Source organism: Dermochelys coriacea, chromosome 1 (assembly GCF_009764565.3).
Source record: "Dermochelys coriacea isolate rDerCor1 chromosome 1, rDerCor1.pri.v4, whole genome shotgun sequence".
Lineage (NCBI taxonomy): Eukaryota > Metazoa > Chordata > Testudines > Dermochelyidae > Dermochelys > Dermochelys coriacea.
The window spans coordinates 67,333,960-67,356,276 of record NC_050068.2 but is presented as its reverse complement, the minus strand read 5'-3'; positions in this window follow the sequence as shown (position 1 = coordinate 67,356,276).

Below are 22,317 nucleotides of genomic sequence, written 5' to 3'. Positions count from 1 at the left end.
CCTCCTTTTTCTTTTCTTTGCTGAAGCCAGATAATACGATCTTGTGAATAACTATTATTCCATGCAAATTTTTGTGAGAATTTTAAAAAAAGGAAAGTGGTATCATTATAGGCAAAACCTGTAATAAATAACTGGATCTTGCTAGAATATTCATTTCGATAACATTTGTTCTGTCTCCCCATGGAAGGCATAATGATTTCCAATGAGCTAATTCTTCTGAAACTTTCTTCAGAGGTGGACTATAATTAAAAGAGAATAAGTCTGCATGGTTCTTTGATATTTTAACCCCTATGTAACTAAGTGTACTGCTTGAAATCAAAGCTAGCTCTAAGAGAATTCCAGGGAAAGCATAGGGAACAGTACTTCTGCTTTTTCAAACTTGGTTTTGAACCCAGAAATTTCTTACATATTTTGAAAATATTATTGGATTAGAAACAATTAATACATATTGTCATCATATTGTGCAACCAATTCTTAAACTTATGAAAGCCTTACTCGCTCTACTAAATTGAGTTAAAGGTTCCATTCATATAGTATATTGCTCAGTGCTAAAGAACAACTCGTCTACCTCAAAAAAAAAAAAGATTCCAGGATGTTAAACTAATTTTGGCTTTGGGAGATGCATTCCTAGCTTCAATATATTTCACATAATTATGGCCAAAGACCATTCTTTAAGCATGGACAAACAAAAATAACCACTCCACTCCTTCAGATGCTTTTTCTTAATCAAGAAACCAAAAAACTAAGGAGGACTCGTTTAATCCAGCAGGATGGAGAATATTAACATACTTGAGTAAATTATCAGCCATTACATTTTTTTCTTAATAAGATTTATTTAGACCATATAATTAATTTTTTATGTCTGATACCAAGCATATAAGCAGGTATACATGAATTTAGGAGAACCCACAAAGTTCCTCATATATACATTTTTTTGAGAATAAGCAAGATTGTTTCATTTGTATATCTGGCAATTTCCAATTGACTAATTAAAGATTTTAGTCAAGAAGAAAGCTTTAACTGAGGTAAATAATTTTATAGCATTATGTTACTTATGGAGATTGTTTTGATTATCCAGGATCAGAGAATGATAAGAGAGGAGAGAGTTGCAGAATTTTTAAAATATTCATGTCACTTAAGCAACTTTGAAATATATAACTGTGATAAAAAGAGGAGTGAAGCAGTAGACATGATTAAGGCTACAATTTAGTCGCGGAGGTCGTGGAAGTCACGGAATCCATGACTTCCAGCAATCTCTGTGACTTCAGCTTGTGGTGGTCGGGAGCTGCAAGGTCCTCCGCCGTCTGCAGGGGCAGGGGGCTGCCAGGTACTCTAGCCTCTGGCGGCTCCCAGAGCTCCAAGCTGCCATGGGCAGTGGGGCACCTCGCAGCTCCTGGGCAGCAGGGTACAAACAGTCATGGGCAGTGGGGGCCTCCCAGAGCTGCCAGTGGCAGGGGAATCCCCACAGCTTCTGGCTGCCGCAGGTGGTGGAGAACCCCTAAGCTTGTGGGCGGGGGTGGCAGGGGAACCCCCAGGCTCCCAGCTGCCGCAGGCCCCCAAAGGTATGGGTGGCAGGGGTATCCTGTAGCTCCCGGCCCCTGTGGGCCTCAGGGGAACCTCCAAGCTCCTGGCCACCACGGGCCCCTGGAGCTGCAAGTGGTGCGGGTACCCACATCCCCCAGCTGCTGTAGGTGGCTCCTAGCAGCCACCCAGCTGCCCCACTTTAGGCAGTGTGGGGACCTGAAGATCCCGATCCCCATTTGGTCACGGATAGTTTTAGTAAAAGTCTGGAACAGGTCATGGCTTCCGTGAATTTTTCTTTTTTGTGACCTGTCCATGACTTTTACTAGAAATATCCATGACAAAGTCTTAGCCTTAGACATGATTTATCTTTGTTTTAGCAAAGCTTTTGTCTCAGTCCCATTTGATATTCTCATAAGCAAACTAACAAAATGTGCTCCAGATGAAATTATTATAAAATAGATGCACAACTGGTTGAAAAACCATACTCAAAATATAGTTACAAATGGTTTATTGTCAAACTGGGATGATGTATTTAGTGAGGGTTCTTCAGGGGTCTATCCTGAGTTCATTACTATTCAATATTTTCATTAACAACTTGGATAGTGGAGTGGAGAATGTTTATATAATTTGCAGATGATGCTAAACTGAGATGGTCAGGATTAGAATTTAGAATGACCTTGACGAATTGGCAAATAGGTCTGAAATCAACAAGATGAAATTCAATAAAGACATATACAAAGAAAGATGTGGACAAATTGGAGAGCATACAGAGGACAGCAAAAAATGATGAAAGATTTAGAAAATCTGACGTATAAGGAAAGATTTTAAACAGAGTATGTTTAGTTTTGAGAAAAACAGACTGAGGGGGAACCTGATACTTGTTTTAAAATATTTTAAGGGCTGTTACAAAGAGGATGCTGCTCAATTGTTCTCCATGTTCACTGAAGGTAGGACACGAAATAATCAGCTTAATATACAGCAAGAGAGATTTAGGTTAGATATTAAGAAAAACTTTCTCACTATAAGTATCATTAAGTACTGGAATAGCCTACCAAAGGAGGTCTTGGAATCCTCATAATTGAAGGTTTAGAGGAGCAGGTTAGACAAATGACTGTCAGGGATGGTCTAGGTATACTTGGTCCTGCCTCAGCATGGGAAAATGGCCTTGATTACCTCTGGAGGTCCCGTCCAGCCCTACATTTCTATGGTTCTATGAAAACTGATTCTATAAAAACCTATTCTATTGACTTTATTCTCTTGGGCTTGTTTTACATTCTGACAAACAAGGCGCTTGTCAACCTTTTTTTTCTTTACATAGCATCTTTCTTTAATTCAATTTACTCTCTTCCTTCAGCCCCCACCCAGTTTGATCAACATAAGAAGACCATTACATTTTCTTCTGGCTGTAGCTAACTTTTTGAATAAGCAGTTAGATGCAGTCCTTTTTATGAATATTTTTTCCAATGTGTTTGTTTAAATATAAGATTTTGTTCTTTGCAATTCACATCTTTTCAACAGAGCTGTCCATTTAATTTTGTATAGATTTCTAGTGTGTCATCTCATGACAAGTAGTAGTCAGTTTCTTTTGCAATATTATTGGATCATAGGGCTATTGTACTACATTTAGCCCTGGTCTACACTAGGTGTTGAGGTCGAATTTAGAAGCGTTAAATGGATGTAACCCTGCACCCGTCCACATGACGAAGACCTTTTTTCGACTTAAAGGGCTCTTAAAATTGATTTCCTTAATCCACCCCCGACAAGGGGATTAGCGCTGAAATCGGTTTTGCTGGGTTGAATTTGGGGTACTGTGGACGCAATTAGATGGTATTGGCCTCCGGGAGCTATCCCAGAGTGCTCCATTGTGACCACTCTGGACAGCATTCTCAACTCAGATGCACTGACCAGGTAGACAGGAAAAGGCCCACAAACTTTGAATTTCAATTTCCTGTTTGGCCAGTGTGGCAAGCTGCAGGTGACCATGCAAAGCTCATCAGCAGAGGTGACCATGCAGAGCTCATCAGCAGAGTGACCATGATGGAGTCCCAGAATTGCAAAACAGCTCCAGCATGGATCAAACGGGAGGTACAGGATCTGATCGCTGTATGGGGAGAGGAACCCGTGCTATCTGAACTACGTTCCAGTTTTCGAAATGCCAAAACATTTGTTAAAATGTCCCAGGGCATGAAGGACAGAGGCCATAACCTGAAGCAGTGCCGCATGAAACTTAAGGAGCTGAGGCAAGCCTACCAGAAAACCAGAGAGGCGAATGGCCGCTCCAAGTCAAAACCCCAAACATGCCGCTTCTATGATGAGCTGCATGCCATTTTAGGGGGTTCAGCCACCACTACCCCACTACCCCAGCCGTGTTGTTTGACTCCTTCAATGGAGATGGAGGCAACATGGAAGCAGGTTTTGGGGATGATGATGAGGTTGTAGATAGCTCACATCAAACAAGTGGAGAAACCGGTTTTCCCAACAGCCAGGAACTATTTCTCACCCTGGACCTGGAGCCAGTACCCCCCAAACCCACCCAAGGCTGCCTCCTGGACCCACCAGGTGGAGAAGGGACCTCTGGTGAGTGTACCTTTTAAAATACTATACAAGGTTTAAAAGCCAGCATGTTGAATGATTAATTTGCCGTGGCATTCATGACTCCCCTGGATATACTTCCAAAGCCTTTGCAAAAAGTTTCTGGGGAGGACAGCCTTATTCCATCCACCATGGTAGGACACTTTACTACTCCAGGCCAGTAGCATGTTCTCGGGAATCATTGTAGGACAAAGCATTGCAGTGTATGTTTGCTGGCGTTCAAACAACATCCGTTCTTTATCTCTCTGTATTATCCTCAGGAGAGTGATATCATTCATGGTCACCTGGTTGAAATAGGGTGCTTTTCTTAAGGGGACATTCAGAGGTGCCCATTCCTACTGGGCTGTTTGCGTATGGCTGAACAGAAATGTTCCCCGCTGTTAGCCACGCGGTGGGGGGAGGCAAAATGTGACCTTGTAACGAAAGCACCTGTGCTATGTATGTAATGTTAACAGCAAGGTTTACCATGAAAGAGTGTACCCATTGTTCTATAAAATGTGTCTTTTCAAATACCACTGTTCCTTTTTTTTCTCCACCAGCTGCATGTGTTTCAAGGATCACAGGATCTTCTCCTTCCCAGAGGCTAGCTAAGATTAGAAGGCGAAAAAAACGCACTCGCGATGAAATGTTCTCTGAGCTCATGCTGTCCTCCCACACTGACAGAGCACAGATGAATGCATGGAGGCAGACAATGTCAGAGTGCAGGAAAGCACAAAATGACCGGGAGGAGAGGTGGCGGGCTGAAGAGAGTAAGTGGCGGGCTGAAGAGAGGGCTGAAGCTGAAAGGTGGTGGCAGCGTGATGAGAGGAGGCAGGATTCAATGCTGAGGCTGCTGGAGGATCAAACTAATATGCTCCAGTGTATGGTTGAGCTGAAGGAAAGGCAGCAGGAGCACAGACCGCTGCTACAGCTCCTGTTTAACCAACTGCCCTCCTCTCCAAGTTCCATAGCCTCCTCACCCAGACGCCCAAGAATGCGGTGGGGGGGCCTCCGGCCACCCAGCTACTCCACCCCAGAGGATTGCCCAAGTAACAGAAGGCTGGCATTCAATAAGTTTTAAACTTTTAAAGTGCTCTGTGTCCTTGACCTTCCCTCCTCCACCACCCCTTCAAGGCTACCTTGGTAATTATCCCCCTATTTGTGTGATGAATTAATAAAGAATGCATGAATGTGAAGCAACAATGACTTTATTGCCTCTGCAAGCGGTGATCGAAGGGACGTGAGGAGGGTGGTTAGCTTACAGGGAAGTAGAGTGAACCAAGGGGCGGAGGGTTTCATCAAGGAGAAACAAACAGAACTTTCACACCGTCGCCTGGCCAGTCATGAAACTGGTTTTCAAAGCTTCTCTGATGCACCCCACACCTTCCTGTGCTCTTCTATGTGCCCTGGTGTCTGGCTGTGCATAATCAGCAGCCAGGCGATTTGCCTCAACCTCCCACCATGCCGTAAACGTCTCCCCCTTACTCTCACAGATATTGTGGAGCGCACAGTAAGCAGTAATAACAGTGGGAATATTGGTTTCGCTGAGGTCTAACCGAGTCAGTAAACTGTGCCAGCACACTTTAAACATCCAAATGCACATTCTACCACCATTCTGCACTTGCTCAGCCTGTAGTTAAACAGCTCCTGACTACTGTCCAGGTTGCCTATGTATGGCTTCATGAGCCATGGCATTAAGGGGTAGGCTGGGTCCCCAAGGATAACTATTGGCATTTCAACATCCCCAACGGTTATTTTCTGGTCTGGGAAGAAAGTTCCTTGCTGCAGCTTTTGAAACAGACCAGAGTTCCTGAAGATGCGAGCATCATGTACTTTTCCCGGCCAACCCCTGTTGATGTTGGTGAAACATCTCTTGTGATCCACCAGTGCTTGCAGCACCATTGAAAAGTACCCCTTGCGGTTTATGTACTCACTGGCTTGGTGCTCCGGTGCCAAGATAGGGATATGGGTTCCGTCTATGGCCCCACCACGGTTAGGGAATCCCATTGCAGCAAAGCCATCCACTATGACCTGCACATTTCCCAGGGTCACTACCCTTGATATCAGCAAATCTTTGATTGCGTTGGCTACTTGCATCACAGCAGACCCCACAGTAGATTTGCCCACTCCAAATTGATTCCCGACTGACCGGTAGCTGTCTGGCATTGCAAGCTTCCACACGGCTATCGCCACTCGCTTCTCAACTGTGAGGGCTGCTCCCATCTTGGTATTCTTGTACCTCAGGGCAGGGAAAAGCAAGTCACAAAGTTCCATGAAAGTGCCTTTATGCATGAGAAAGTTTCGCAGCCGCTGGGAATCATCCCAGACCTACAACACTATGTGGTCCCACCAGTCTATGCTTGTTTCCCGAGCCCAGAATCAGCGTTCCACCGCATGAACCTGCCCCATTAGCACCATGATGCCCACATTGGCAGGGCCTGTGCTTTGAGAGAAGTCTGTGTCCTTGTCCTCATCACTCTCGTCACCGCACTGACGTCGCCTACTCGCCCAGTTTCACTTTGCCAGGTTCTGGTGCTGCATATACTGCTGGCTAATGTGTGTGGTGTTTAATGTGCTCCTAATTGCCAAAGTGATCTGAGCGGGCTCCATGCTTTTCATGGTATGGCGTCTGCACAGAAAAAGGCGCGGTATGATTGTCTGCTGTTGCCCTGACGGAGGGAGGGGCGACTGACGACATGGCTTACAGGGTTGGCTTACAGGGAATTAAAATCAACAAAGGGGGTGGCTTTGTGAGAAACTGAATGGCCGCCTCAAGGATAGAACTTAAAAACCTCAAGGATAGAACTCAAAACTGGGTTTAGCAGGCTATTGATTTCACAGAGGGAGGGAGGGAGGGCGGAAAAAATGAATACAAAACAAATTTGGTCTATTTCTTGTTTTGAGCCACTTCATCTATCTTTATACATCATGCTGGCTGCAGATTGTGGAGTATGACCACTAGCCATCATCACCTCCTGGGTGCTCGGCAGAAGACGGTGCAGTATGACTACTGGCCATCATCTTCTGCTAGCTGCAGATTAAAAGACAGTGCACTGCCGGTAGGACTCAATCGCCATGAGACGAAACAAGGGAAATGACCTGGCTGAGTCACCCCCATATTTGCCCAGGCGCCCAGTTAAAAGAGCACCCAGGACTACGTCGACTACGGCTACCAGTCATACTGTACTGTCTGCTGCCAAAAGGCAATAAACTGCTGCTGTGTAGCAATGCAGTACCACGTCCGCCAGCACCCAGGAGACATACGGTGACAGTTAGCTGAGTGGGCTCCATGCTTGCCATGGTATGGTGTCTGCACAGGTAACTCAAGAAAAAAGGCGCAAAACGATTGTCTGCTCTTGCTTTTACAGAGGGAGGGAGGGAGCGGGGGCCTGATGATATGTACCTAGAACCACCAGCGACAATGTTTTAGCCCCATCAGGAACTGGGATTTCTACCCAGAATTCAAATGGGTGGTGGAGACTGTGGGAACTGTGGGATAGCTACCCACAGTGCAAAGCTCCGGAAGTCGACGGTTGCCTCGATACTGTGGACACAGTCCGCCGACTACATGCACTTAGAGCATTTGTGTGGGGACACACACATTCAGCTGTATAGAAACGCTTTCTACAAAATTGACTTCTATAAATTCGACCTAATTTCATAGTGTAGACATACCCTTAGTATTATATTTTCATCTTGTTTGCTGAAACAAGCCAGAAAAAGGTCATATTACAGTATTAGACTGTATAACTGAAGTTGGAAGAGATTTTTATCTCAGCAAAATTTTTGGGCAGCTACATAATAAAATAATCACTGGCATTACCAAATAAATCTCTCTATACATCCACTAAAACAAGATGTCCCATTACTTTGTTTACATTAATCAATTAAATTTTATTGTAGATACTGACATTATATATATTTCATCCTCTATGGCCATACTTTTCAATATCTAAAATTAGAGCACATTAAAGGGTACTGTGAGTGCTTAGCACCACTGAAAATCATACCACTGATTGAAGTGCCCAAGTATGGAACTTAAGGTATTTCCTTTGAAAATTTTGGCCATGTTGCTTTTGGCAGAACTTAAAGAAAAACAACAACAAAACTGCCCTTGTACAAAACAGCAAATCCAGCAGCACATGTTCACCAACTTTAATCAGCCAAAAAATAAATTTAACAAAGAAATAATTCACCCTCTCCAACAATACCATCTCCTCCCTGTGCTGATTTGGAGAATCTGCCTAGGTACGATTAAGCATTCTGTTTGATGCTGGGGGCTCTTGATATGTATTTATGTCAGACTGCAGACTCCACTCTGAATGTGGGGTTTGCTGTCTTCTCTGTTGTTCCCTTACTTCCATGCTGCTCTGCAATTCCAAGGGGTAGTGGCAACGGATTAACAATAGTGGGTGATTAAATCTGGATTAAATCTGGATGGTCCTCTATTGAAAGAGAAATACCCTGTACATATGGCTTTCTTTTCCCAGGGGAGAGGTTGCCTGGCAATTAAGTCACATGGGTCTGCTCATCCTTTTGAGGCTGATTAGGAGGTCATATGACAGAAGACTGGGAGGTTATAATTTAAGGGCAGGAATTGCTCTCCTCAGAGTCTTTGGCTATTTTCATCAGTTCAAGCCAATGGAAGCTGTTGCAGGAGCCTGATGTTGGGGGAACCCTGCCTACCTGAACACAGACAGACCTTAAGAACTCCCTAGGGAAACGTCAGCTGCATTCTGGATTATTTGTTGTTTTCTAAATATCTGTGTTTGCTTGTGCCTTATCTCCTATGTACACAGTAATGGTGTTAGAAAACTTTTGCAAAAAGAAAAGGAGTACTTGTTGCACCTTAGAGACTAACAAATTTATTAGAGCATAAGCTTTCGTGAGCTACAGCTCACTTCATCAGATGCATTTGGTGGAAAAAACAGAGGAGAGATTTATATACACACACACAGAGAACATGAAACAATGGGTTTATCATACACACTGTAAGGAGAGTGATCACTTAAGATAAGCCATCACCAGCAGCAGGGGGGGGAGGGACGAAAACCTTTCATGGTGACAAGCAAGGTAGGCTAATTCCAGCAGTTAACAAGAATATCAGAGGAACAGTGGGGGGTGGGGTGGGAGGGAGAAATACCATGGGGAAATAGTTTAACTTTGTGTAATGACTCATCCATTCCCAGTCTCTATTCAAGCCTAAATTAATTGTATCCAGTTTGCAAATTAATTCCAATTCAGCAGTCTCTCGTTGGAGTCTGTTTTTGAAGCTTTTTTGTTGAAGTATAGCCACTCTAAGATCTGTGATCGAGTGACCAGAGAGATTGAAGTGTTCTCCAACTGCTTTTTGAATGTTATAATTCTTGACGTCTGATTTGTGTCCATTCATTCTTTTACGTAGAGACTGCCCAGTTTGGCCAATGTACATGGCAGAGGGGCATTGCTGGCACATGATGGCTTCTATCACATTGGTAGATGCGCAGGTGAACGAGCCTCTGATAGTGTGGCTGATGTGATTAGGCCCTATGATGGTATCCCCTGAATAGATATGTGGACAGAGTTGGCAACGGGCTTTGTTGCAAGGATAGGTTCCTGGGTTAGTGGTTCTGTTGTGTGGTGTGTGGTTGCTGGTGAGTATTTGCTTCAGATTGGGGGACTGTCTGTAAGCAAGGACTGGTCTGTCTCCCAAGATCTGTGAGAGTGATGGCTCGTCCTTCAGGATAGGTTGTAGATCCTTGATGATGCGTTGGAGAGGTTTTAGTTGGGGGCTGAAGGTGATGGCTAGTGGCATTCTGTTCTTTTCTTTGTTGGGCCTGTCCTGTAGTAGGTGACTTCTGGGTACTCTTCTGGCTCTGTCAATATGTTTCTTCACTTCAGCAGGTGGGTATTGTAGTTGTAGGAATGCATGATAGAGATCTTGTAGGTGTTTGTCTCTGTCTGAGGGGTTGGAGCAAATGCGGTTATATCATAGAGCTTGGCTGTAGACAATGGATCGAGTGGTATGATCTGGATGAAAGCTAGAGGCATGTAGGTAGGAATAGCAGTCAGTAGGTTTCCGATATAGTGTGGTGTTTATGTGACCATCGCTTATTAGCACTGTAGTGTCCAGGAAGTGGATCTCTTGTGTGGACTGGTCCAGGCTGAGGTTGATGGTGGGATGGAAATTGTTGAAATCTTGGTGGAATTCCTCAAGAATTATATTATTGTGATCTGGATTCAATCTCTCTGGTCACTCGATCACAGACCTAAGAGTGGCTATCCTTCAACAAAAAAGCTTCAAAAACAGACTCCAACGAGAGACTGCTGAATTGGAATTAATTTGCAAACTGGATACAATTAACTTAGGCTTGAATAGAGACTGGGAATGGATGAGTCATTACACAAAGTTAAACTATTTCCCCATGGTATTTCTCCCTCCCACCCCACCCCCCACTGTTCCTCTGATATTCTTGTTAACTGCTGGAATTAGCCTACCTTGCTTGTCACCATGAAAGGTTTTCGTCCTTTCCCCCCCCTGCTGCTGGTGATGGCTTATCTTAAGTGATTACTCTCCTTACAGTGTGTATGATAAACCCATTGTTTCATGTTCTCTGTGTGTGTGTATATAAATCTCTCCTCTGTTTTTTCCACCAAATGCATCCGATGAAGTGAGCTGTAGCTCACGAAAGCTTATGCTCTAATAAATTTGTTAGTCTCTAAGGTGCCACAAGTACTCCTTTTCTTTTTGCGAATACAAACTAACACGGCTGCTACTCGGAAAACTTTTGCTAAGCCTGTGTGCTACCATGTGTTTCTGAAGAGATAAAGTGTAAACCAAAAGGCCCACCCCTTCAGTGGGATACTGGGGAATGTGAAACAGCTGATGGGGAGGTTTACACTAATTTCAAAATTTAGGGAATTGGGCCATGGTGTCCATATTTCCAAAAGGGGCATGAGACACAGCATCTGGAGTGTATGCTGATAGACCAGGGATTAGCAACTTTTGGCATGTGGCCCATGAGGGAAATCTGCTGGCAGGCCAGGAAGGTTTGTTTACCTGCAATGTCCACAGGTTCATCCAATCGCAGCTCCCACTGGCTGCGATTTGCCATTCCAGGCCAATGGGGGCTGTGAGAAGTGGTGTGGGCTGAGGGATGTACTGGCCGCCACTTTCCGCCACCCCGTTGGCCTGGAATGGTGAACCATGGCTAGTGGGAGCTGTGATTGGCCAAACCTGTGGAGCCTGCAGATAAACAAACCATCCCGGCCCTCCAGAAGATTTCCCTGATGGGCCGTGTGCCAAAGGTTGCCGATCCCTGCTATAGACCCAAAGACCTACAGACCTAAAATCTGCCCAGCCCCCATAAGCTAAGGGCTTATGGGATTCATTGTTTGGTTCACCTCACAGCAGTCTGGTAAGTGTTTAGCATGGGGAACTTGGCTTCCTCAAATTCTGAGCAAAGAGAGCATTATTACTACAACCTGAATATTAAGAAGAGTAAGGTTATTTAGAACCAAGGTTGAGAATGATTTCCAAAGTTTAGGGGATCTCATACAAAACACACTGTCAGGAGTGCCCTTCCTTTTACACCAAAGAAGTTACAGCTCAAGCTCCTTTTTTGTTTTCAGCTATGGCAGAATTATGCAGGGAGAACGATGCAATTCTTGTAGGCCAGACCTCAGCCATTTAGAATGGCATTTAAAAAAATACCATTCCCTTTCAATGGAACTTATGCTTCTAAGTCACTTCTGAAAATACCACCTGATCAAAATTGGCACATTAAATTCCATTCAGAATCAAAAGGTCATATGCAGATCATGAAGTGCAGGTGTGATGTGCTAACTGATCCGGAATAAGTAATGTACAGTGTAGTATGTTTTATTGTCATTTGGCCTTCATAAAAAGATTTTTTTTAAATCAAATCATAACATAACAAGTGAGCTGCTGCACGAGAATTCATTTCTTACTGGATTTAAAGTATCACCCCATGTAAAATTCCACTGCAGTCATCTAATGTGGAGCTGACCGAGGGAGGGATCATGGTAGCTGATTGGTCTTGTTTCATTAATATTTTTTGGCTTAGTTTTCCACTTCCTTTCACCTTGTGTAGTCTTTTACACTTGTGCAAAGTGAGAGAAAATGGGAGTTAGCTCTTGCCAAATTGGAATGGTAGCATTTTTCACACACTTGGCACTCAGTTTGGAGAGGTGTAAATTACTACACAAAATGAAAGGCAATGGAGACTTAGGGCCTATGTCTTTAAATTAAAACTTGCATTAGGGAGGAAGAGTCGGCTGAGTAGAGACTGGCTGCAAGAGGATTTCAGTGGGAGTACTGTGGAGGCAGATGCTGGTCTTCCCTAATAAAACAAGTATAAAAGCAGGTGAGACTAATGTTAGCAGTGGGTGTGTAGGCATAACCGAGGGCAGAATTTGACAATAATCTTATTCATTCTGTTATAAATGTTCATTTCTTCCAAATGTTTACAGTCATGCTGTTTCCACTTCAAACTGGAAGAAGAAAATTCTTATCTCAAGGTTCTTTTTTATTCATCTACTTTGCCAGTTACTCCAAATTCCTCTTCAGAGCATCTCTTTTCTTTCTTCAAACAATTCTTACTGAAGATTCCACTTTTCAGATAATTTCTTCTACCAGATGGCTCAGTCTTTTTTTGCCTCCATCTGGGATTTTTTAACCCTCCTTTTATATGTTTGCATAATTCAGAGAGAAATTTATCAGTTAACAAAATAGCTATCAATCATTATTAGAAGATCTTATTTCTTGTGGTTTGAAAAATAATCTCTTCAATATTTGCCATGCTGAGCTAACATGCCTGGACTTACATGTCTGCATGCCAATTGATTTCAGTGGAATTAAACCAGGAATGAATTAGAGCTATTGCATCCAATATTAACAGGGCTATTTTAGTTTAAACTATAGGTGAGTGAACTGAATAAAGTGTTTTTTTTTAAATGTAGCTTTTATTTTTAATGCAGCCAGGATTTACAGGCCCAGTGACATGACTTATACAGTTTTGAAGTGCCTAGCACATTTTGGATGCTATAAAATAAATAATAACAATAAATATAATGTGCTTGTTGGATGCGAAGATCTCATGTGACATCCAAACAGACTTATGTGTAGCACTAGGAAGGAGCTGGTAGTCATGGTACATGTACGTATGTAGGAAGAAAGGGAAGGTAGGAGAAAAATCCTAGAGGCCAAATTTAGGTAGCTAGGTAAGAGACTAAAGGCCAGGATCTTGATGATAGCATTCTCTGAAATGCTTCTAGTTTTTTTGTGCAGGGCCAGAAAGATAGGCAGAACTGCAGGGTCTCAATGCATGAATGAGATGATGGTGGAGGGAGGAGAGTTTTAGATTTATTAAGAACTGGTGAACCTTTTGAGAAAGGAGGATCCTTTATGAAGATTGAGCTCCATTTAAACTAAAATGGAACCAGACTGCAGGGATCTAAAATTGAAAGGGTGGAGGATTTTTAAACTAAGGATTGCGGGAAAACAGACATGTGTAGAGGAGCACATGGTTCAGGAGCATGTGACAGATTTCTGTTACCAATCTGCCGCTGCGTCAGTTGATCAGGCTGATGCCACAGGATCTTTGGGGGGGGGGGGAGGTGATGTAACACACCAAGTGTCTAAGTTTTAAAGCTTTATTGATAATAAAATAACAGCAGAGAGTGCTGGGAACACTCCCATGTCACTTGGGGGAAGAAAGAAAGCATTAACGCTCCAAGCCCTAACCCACTTTCATACTCACACATGCACTACCCAAGACTGGCTAGGCCTGGGTGTAACATCAGAAGAAGACGGGGGGGGGAGGATGGATGAGAGTGCTGTCCTGGGCCCAGGCTGTCCAAATCTGCTGTTGCTCTCCAAATTGCTCCAGCTCTCAGGAGGGTTTTAAGTCCTGCTCCCCAGGGGGGAAAGGGGTGCTCCATTCGGGGACCTCTGCTCCTGGTGCCCTTCATGCCAGAGATTTTGTTTTCCCTTCTATTGGCCTTCGCTGTCACCGTCTCATTTGCTCTCACTGTTTTTGCTGCTATCTCTGCAGCTCTGCTCAACTTAGTTCTCCTCTTCTCACAGCTGGGCAGCTGCTGATTTCTTGTCTAGCCCATGACCTTGGACTGCGGCCAGCGTCTTATCTTCACACGGAGATAGCTGGAGTTTTGAGTTGTCCCATTCTCTGCTCTTTTTCCTCTCCCCGCCCAAGCCTCTCGTGATCTGCAAAGGAAACTTTCACTCCCCACTCTCACATCTTTGACCCTTCCCCAAAATGCCTTGTGATGCTTGCAACAGTGTTAGCCATATACAGTGCTGATCTGCTTGCCCAGGGAAACCTCTGAAGTTGTGACAAGGAGACATCACTTTATTAAAGGAAGAATTCTGTATCCTAATAAAGAGGATAGAAAAGAAGTTGGTAAAGTAAAGGTAGAAGCTAGTGAGGAACAGTCAAACATAAAAAGTCACATTTAAATGTAATATATGAAGATAGGCAACTGAATATTGACAAAATGTACAAATGCTAGAAGTCAAAATATTAAGATGAGTGAATTCAACTGTCTAGAGAATATTAATATAATACATATGTTGCAGAAACTTGGTGGAATGAGGCTAATCAATGGGACATGGTAATACCAGGATACAAAATATATAGGAATGACAGAGTAGGTTGTGCTGGTGGGGGAGTGGCACTATATGTGAAAGAAAGAATGGAATAAAATAAAGTAAAAATCTGAAATGAATCAAACTGTACCATGAAACCTCTATGGATAGAAATTCCATGCTTTAACAGTAACAGTATACCAGTTGGAATATACTACCAACCACCTGACCAGAATGATGACAGTGACTGTGAAATGCTTGGGGAGATTAGAGAGGCTAGAAAGGCAGCAAATGCAATGATGGGGGATTTAAACTATCCTTATATTGACTGGATGTATGACACCTGAGAAAGGAATGCAAAGATGAAATTTCTAGATATCATGACTGCTTCTTAGATCAGCTAGTCCTAGAACAACAGAAGAGAAGCAGTTCTTGATTTAGTCTCAGTGGAGCAGAGGATCTGGTCCAAGAGGTGAGCATAGCTGAACTGCTCAGTAATAGTGACCATAATGTAATTAAATGTAACATCCTTGATGGGGAAAAATGCCAAAGAAATCCACCACAGTAGCATTTAACTTCCAAAGAGGATTACAGAAAAATGAGAAAGCTAGTTAAATGGAAATTAAAAGGAACAATCACAAGGGTGAAATGCCTACAAACAGCCTGGAGACTATTTAAAAACACCATAATAGATGCTCAAACTAAATGTATACCCCAAATTTTTAAAAAATTAAGAGTACCAAAAAATGCCACCATGGGAAAAAGCAAAGTTGTGGGTTCCAGGAAAAGCTGCTTCAAGAAGCAGTCATTTATAGTATCTAGAAATTTTATCTCTGCATCCCTTCCTGAGGTGACATATACCCAGTCTATATCAGGATAATTGAAATCCCCCATTATTATTGTATTTTCTGCCTTTGTAGCCTCTCTAATCAACTTGAGCATTTCACATTCACAGTTACCATCCTGGTCAGATGACTGGTAGTATATTTCTACTGCTGTACTCTTATTGATCATATATGGAAATTCCATTCATAGAGATTCTGTGGCACAGTTTGAGTCTGTGACCAGAGTCCCATGGGGACCACACTGAGATTGCTCAATTAGGGCAATCTGCAAAGAATGGGGCAGATAATAACCAGTGCTTATTCTAATACTTAGATTCACCAGGCCAGCAACAAAACAGCTTCTACAATAGCTTATTGGTTACCCAGAAGCCAGAAATACAATTCCTTTAAAGCAACCAAGCCTTGGGCTTCCACCCAGACAGCCAAGTTAAATATGATGAGGATTATATCCGATGAAGTGAGCTGTAGCTCACGAAAGCTTATGCTCAAATAAATTTGTTAGTCTCTAAGGTGCCACAAGTCCTCCTTTTCTTTTTACTAAAAAGCTTGTTCATCATATAAAATATTTTACCAAGCCCAAAGGATTGGACATATTACCCAGCAGCTTAACAAATATTTTAGATCTTATTCAAATACATACTTACTGCCAATTCTTATTAACTAAACTAAAATTTATTTAAAAAATAAAAGAGATAGTATTAGTTAAAAGAACATTATACATGCAAATATAAATAAAGTTCTTAGGTCAGTTTCATAGTAGAGGTGGTGAACTTTAAAGTTAAAAAGAGTCCTTTCCAGAATCAGTTCATTAAGTTATAGTCCAATGGCCAATATCAGGGTGATCCAGAATGGAGCTGGAGATCTCAGACTTGCGATTCAAACTTCCCCTAATGAAGCTTAAGCAGATGTGAGATGAAAGTATCAGGGCCCTACAGTTCTTTTCATGGTTGTTTGTGCAGTCCTTGGGTGAACAATCGGCAATTATCCTAGCTTTGAAGTAGAACTCCTATGTCCCAAGCATCACTGGTAATTAGCTACATGGATTAACATAAGCCAATTGCCCATCTTCAGCTATTTACAGGTAGTTTACTGCAAATTTCAAAGAGAAAAAAGAACAACGATATTACTACATTCACAGTTCATCTAAATTTTAACATCTCCTTTTGATCCCTGAATTAAAAGAATACAGTGATAAACAGGAACCATTTGGCTATATTGTCAACCTCTAACAATATATATGTAAACCCACAAAACCCCAAATCATGATCTTCTAATATGTCTCTAAAGGTTGAATCTGGGTCAGTTAGTCTGCTAGTTGTGTAACCCTTTCTAGCTGCATAACATAGTGATTTACAAATTTACTTTATTTGAATCTATTCTGATGATAACTCTCTTTCTATTCTGCTGGTATCTCTGGAGGATGTTAAACAGAAGTTACTAAAGTCTGGCATTTTTAACTTAGAATATCCAAATAACCTGCACTCAAGAGTTTTAAAAGAAGTGATGAGGAGCTAACTGGACCATTAATGTTGATTTTCAATACATCTTGGAGCAAGGGGGAAGTTCCAGAAGACTGGAAGAAAGCTATTGTTCTGATGATTTTCAAAAAGGATAAACGGGATGACCTGGGCCTGCCAGCCTACATTCATATGGGCAAGATAATGGAATGGCTTATACAGGCCTTGAGTAACGAAGATTTAAAGGAGGGTAATGTAATTAATGCAAATCAAGATGGGTTTATGGAAAATGGATCCTGTCAAACTAAGTTGATATCTTTTTGTGATGAGATTACAAGTTTGTTTGATAAATGTAATTGACTCGAACTTCTGTAAGATGTTTGATTTGGTGCTGCACCACAGTTTGATTACAAAATTAGAATGATATAAAATGAACATAGCACACATTAAATGGATTAAAAGCTGGCTAACTGATAGATCTCACTATGTAACTGTAAATGGGGAGTTGTCATTGAGCAGGTGTGTTCTAATGGGGTCCCGCAGGGATTGGTTCTTTAATGTTTTAATCAATGACCTAGAAGAAAATATAAAATCATCACTGATAAATTTTGCAGATAACACAAAAATCAGGGAAGTGGTAAATAATGAAGAGGACCGGTCACTGATTCAGGGTAGTCTGGATTGCTTGCTAAACTGGGTGCAAGCAAACAATACACATTTTAATGTGGCTAAATGTAAATATATACATCTGGGAACAAAGAATGTAGGCCATCCCAACAGGATGGAGGACTCTATCCTGGGAAGCAGTGACCCTGAAAAAGATTTGGGGACTGTGATAGATAACCAGTTGAACGTGAGCTCCCATGCCCTGTGGCCAGTAGAGCTAATGTGATCCTGGCATGCATAAACGTGAGTCTCCAGTAGGAGCAGTGAGGTTATTTTACCTCCGTTTGGCACTGATGCATTAGCTACTGGAATACTGTGTCCAGTTCTGGTGTCCACAATTCAAGAAGGATTTTGAAAATTGGAGAGGGTTCAAGGAAGAAAATGATTAGAAAGGATTAGAGAATGTGCCTGGTAATGATAGACTTAAGGAGCTCAATCTATTTAGCATAACAAAGAGAAGGTTAACGGGTGACTTTATTACAATATATAAGTATCTACATAGGAAACAAAAAATTAATAATGGGCTCTTCAGCCTAGCAGAGAAACATGATCCAATGGCTGAAGTTGAACCTAGACAAATTTAGAATGGAAATAAGGCATACATTTTTCATAGTGAGAGTAATTAACTATTGGAACAATTTAGCATGGGTGGCAGTGGATTCTCTATCATTGAAAATGTTTAAATCAAGATTGGATGTTTTTCTAAAAGATATATTCTAGGAATTATTTGGGGGAAGTTCTATGGTATGTATTATACAGAAGCTCAGACTAGAATCATCACAGTGTTCCCTTCTGACTGTGGAAACTATGAACATACCTAAGTGATTTAGGAACATAAGTCCTATTGCTTTTCAGTGGGACTTGTACTCCAAAGTCACTTTGTCACTTTTGAAACTTCCAGCTTTTTTAAAAACAGGATCTGGATTATGGATATATTGATTTAGTTGGCTCTTCTGAAGTTCTAACAGCCTATTTTTCAGTTTGCCTCTGTCCTAATTCAAATGCAGGTCACTGTGGGCACAGTGGAAAAGAAATCTGTTACGTATTTGGAAAAAGACACACGTACACACACATTGCATGTGCTCATCTTTTGATCTCTTCTTCAAAACCCTGTTAGATCCATGTGAATGTGTTTATAACTGAATAGCCCTGAAATGTTATGTCAGTGATGCAGATTGACCTCCATAAACAGCATGTCTTCTATACCAAGATCCATTTTTTCCACTTGTTTACTGCTCCTTTGAGAGGATTTTTACTGTGGTTCCCAACTCTGGGGATTTCTGTTGAGAGCCTGTTTGTAGAATGCATACCACATTTTATCTTTCAAGACTTTCTGGCTCTGATTACAATATTACTTTTAAAGATGATTTACTGGAGGCTACAGCGGTGCTAACTGGTTTGACAAAAAATGCCAAACAAAAAGAAGCCTCTGAATATGGGTTACCCAACTGCCGAATTGTGAGTCAGTGACTCTTAGGTTTACAATGGTTAATGTAAAATACATATCAGCTAAAGAGAAATGTTATTTGCTACAATAAAACAGAGAGAAAGCACATTTCTTGACAGAAAAGTAATTCATGAATCATTGCTGTACATTTTGTTACAAGATGTTCACTTGGATACACCTTAGCTCCACTAGGTCTAAGTAAAAATACAAAATCACCTTTCCCACAACATTTTAGTTTCAGATCCCTCCTGCAAAGATCATGACTGCTGTCTTCTCCCCCAGGAATGCAGAGTCTTTAAAATGCAGAGTCTTAGGTGTCAAAGGCCTGACCTGAAATATTTGGATGCTTTCAAGCTCCTTTAATAGTTTTAAAGACAGATTAAATCATATAATTTAAAAACTACTTTGTAAAAGAAAATTAGTTTAAAAAACACCTATTGTAATGTTACAGGCATGATTCAGTCCCACAGACACTGCACTCCTGTGATGTGGCAAAGTAGCAAAAATAAGAGATTGGTGTTACATCTTTCCTTGGATTGTTCTGTGCCCAATAGCAGGTCTCTTAATGTTTCCATTACAGACCCCTATTTTTAGAAGTTAATAGCTCGGCTATCACAATTTGCTTCAGGCTGAAGCTGGCACACAAAGTCTCAGTCGGGGAGCACATTTAGAGGAATAGAAGATTACCCATTTCAGATCCTTTTTTGGCTGTTATAAAGTCTACAAATATTCTCTATTTCAAAAATTACATTTGCCACCTGATTGATCTATATAATATAATCTATTCTCTTGTTACTGCACTTGACCCATAAAAAGCCCTGTAAAAGAGCATGAATATTTTTCAGTCATGTAAAATAATTTTGTTTATGGTCATGTGTGTGCATGTGCATATGAACAACTGTATATATCTGTTTCAGGATTTATGCCAGACACTACGTAGCAAGGATTAGGAGGAGAGCTTCATTGGTCAAAATATCCACAGTATTGCCAACCCCAAATGTTCAAAAATCATGAGTCAGGCTCACCAAAAATCATGCGATTGGCTTTAAAATCATGAGGTTATGTAAAAATAATAGATTGGTGTTCTTTTTATTTGCCTTCTGCTTGTTGAACCTTTAGGGTGTACTGTGTCACATTTTGAAACTTTTTCCACCGTCACAAGGGCTAGAAACTTACTTTTTCTTTAAGAATGAAGGTTGAAATCATCACCTATCCATTGGACTCCAGGAGCTGGGGCTTTTAGGAAAACCATAATTATCATGAGACCCATGACAAAATCATGAGCATTGGCAACACTGACACATCCGCCTACTCTCAGTTCTTGTCCCTTTCTCAAAAGCATCTGGTGCTGTCCACTATTGGAGACTGAACTATAGGGTGTAACGCTTCCTCAAGGTGCCCAGGACTGTGCATCATCTTGCTACCCCCCCCACACCTCCAGTGAGAGGAAGACTTGCTTGTGCTTAACTGGGTATCAGTTCCCAGACCTCACCAGTCTGTTAGCCACCCAAACAAACTCTCAGGGCTCTAACAGCCCTTATTTTGCCTTGCAGGTTAATAATAGGTGCACCTTACTCCTGGAACCCCTTTGAATTGTTCCCCTGCAGTGTCTAACCCTTAACCACTGAGCACTCACAGAAATTCCCAAGTTTCTTATCCACAAGGGCACAGTATATGCACAGGTTGACTAGTACAACTCATGATCGGGACCTTTATAACATTACAGCACTGAAATATAGTTATGATGAAAACAATCATAAATTTATTATCAAAAGATACAGATTGAGTAAGAATAATTAAAAGAAATCGTTGCATATAAAACAAACAGTATAATGGATGGTGGATGAGAGAGAGAGAGAGAAGACAGTCAGAGAAGGACAACAAAGCATTTGAGAGGAGCAGAGTAGGATAAAACTAATAGAAAGGCTGAGGAGAAAGGAGTGGGTCTTCTAGAGAAAATGTGAAATTTAACATTTATTAGATACAGGAACCAGATATTATTGATTTTTTTTTAAAATGACCTAAAATATTGTAAAACTCAGTAGACATTCTATATTTGACTAACAAATATTTCTTTTTATGGAGGTATGTTAATACTGTACTTTAATGTTGTTGGGGGTTCTTGACCCATGGTGTTGTGCTGTTTTATAATCCGTAGTGATCATAGTTTAAATATCACTTTTATATTAAATCTATATTTAGTTCCTCTTTCACTCATTTGATTTCATTGTACTTGGATGTGTTTTAGAGTTTTAAATTTTTCATTAATATTGACACATAATGCAGCAGTATAATAAAATATACCCAATTTAAAAACATAGAGAAAAAGGAAAATAAAAATCTCTATTTATATTGAGGCTTTGTCCTGCCATGAGATCTGCACAGTCAGCCCCTTACTCCTTGGCATGCTGTTTAGTGGGACTCTGCCCTGATATGATGGGCTATCCCTGTCAATCAGATTGCAGGATAATGTTCCTGCTGAGTATTGTAAAATAACCCACTTAAAAAAAATCGTATGCAGCAGTTGTTACTGTTGATCAACTAAATTCTCCATATTTCAGAAATTATCTTAATACAGTTCCCCATGATATAATGAGCCCTGCCAGTATGATTCTTTCTATCAACTCATTCGCTTTTGACAGAGATTTAATTTCTGCATATTCCCCCCCCCCCACCCGATCGCTTATAAGATGGTGGAATAACCCATCAAAAGAAACAAAAGTTGTAGGACGCTAGGTTTCTTTCTCAAGGGATAATGTGGACAAGAAGAAGGTAAAATAATTTTACATTATTAGCAATTAACCAGGTTGTGGGTCAGTCCAGTTCTGATAACCCACTCCCACAAATGTGGAACATTGACGTACCGAACGGGATTCTCCTTCTTCTCTCCCAAACAGCTACTCTTGTGAGCTCTTAGTCAGCAAAGCACATCAGCAGCTATTAAGTCCCCTTTAGGCCAAAGGAATTTAAGCATGTGCTTAAGTGTTTTGTTGAATAGGGGTTATAGTTGTTCCCCTGAGCACCAGCACAAGATAAGCTAGTGTTAACCCTTTGCTTACCAGGGCCCAGGAAGTACCCATTCTCTTTGTCACACAGTTTTACTTCCAAATGTTCAGTGCTGTCACTGTAAGAACGCTTCAGCACAATAGCAGAGAGTGTAGTTTTTTATGGTTTTATGGAAGCTGTATATTCCCAGCTACT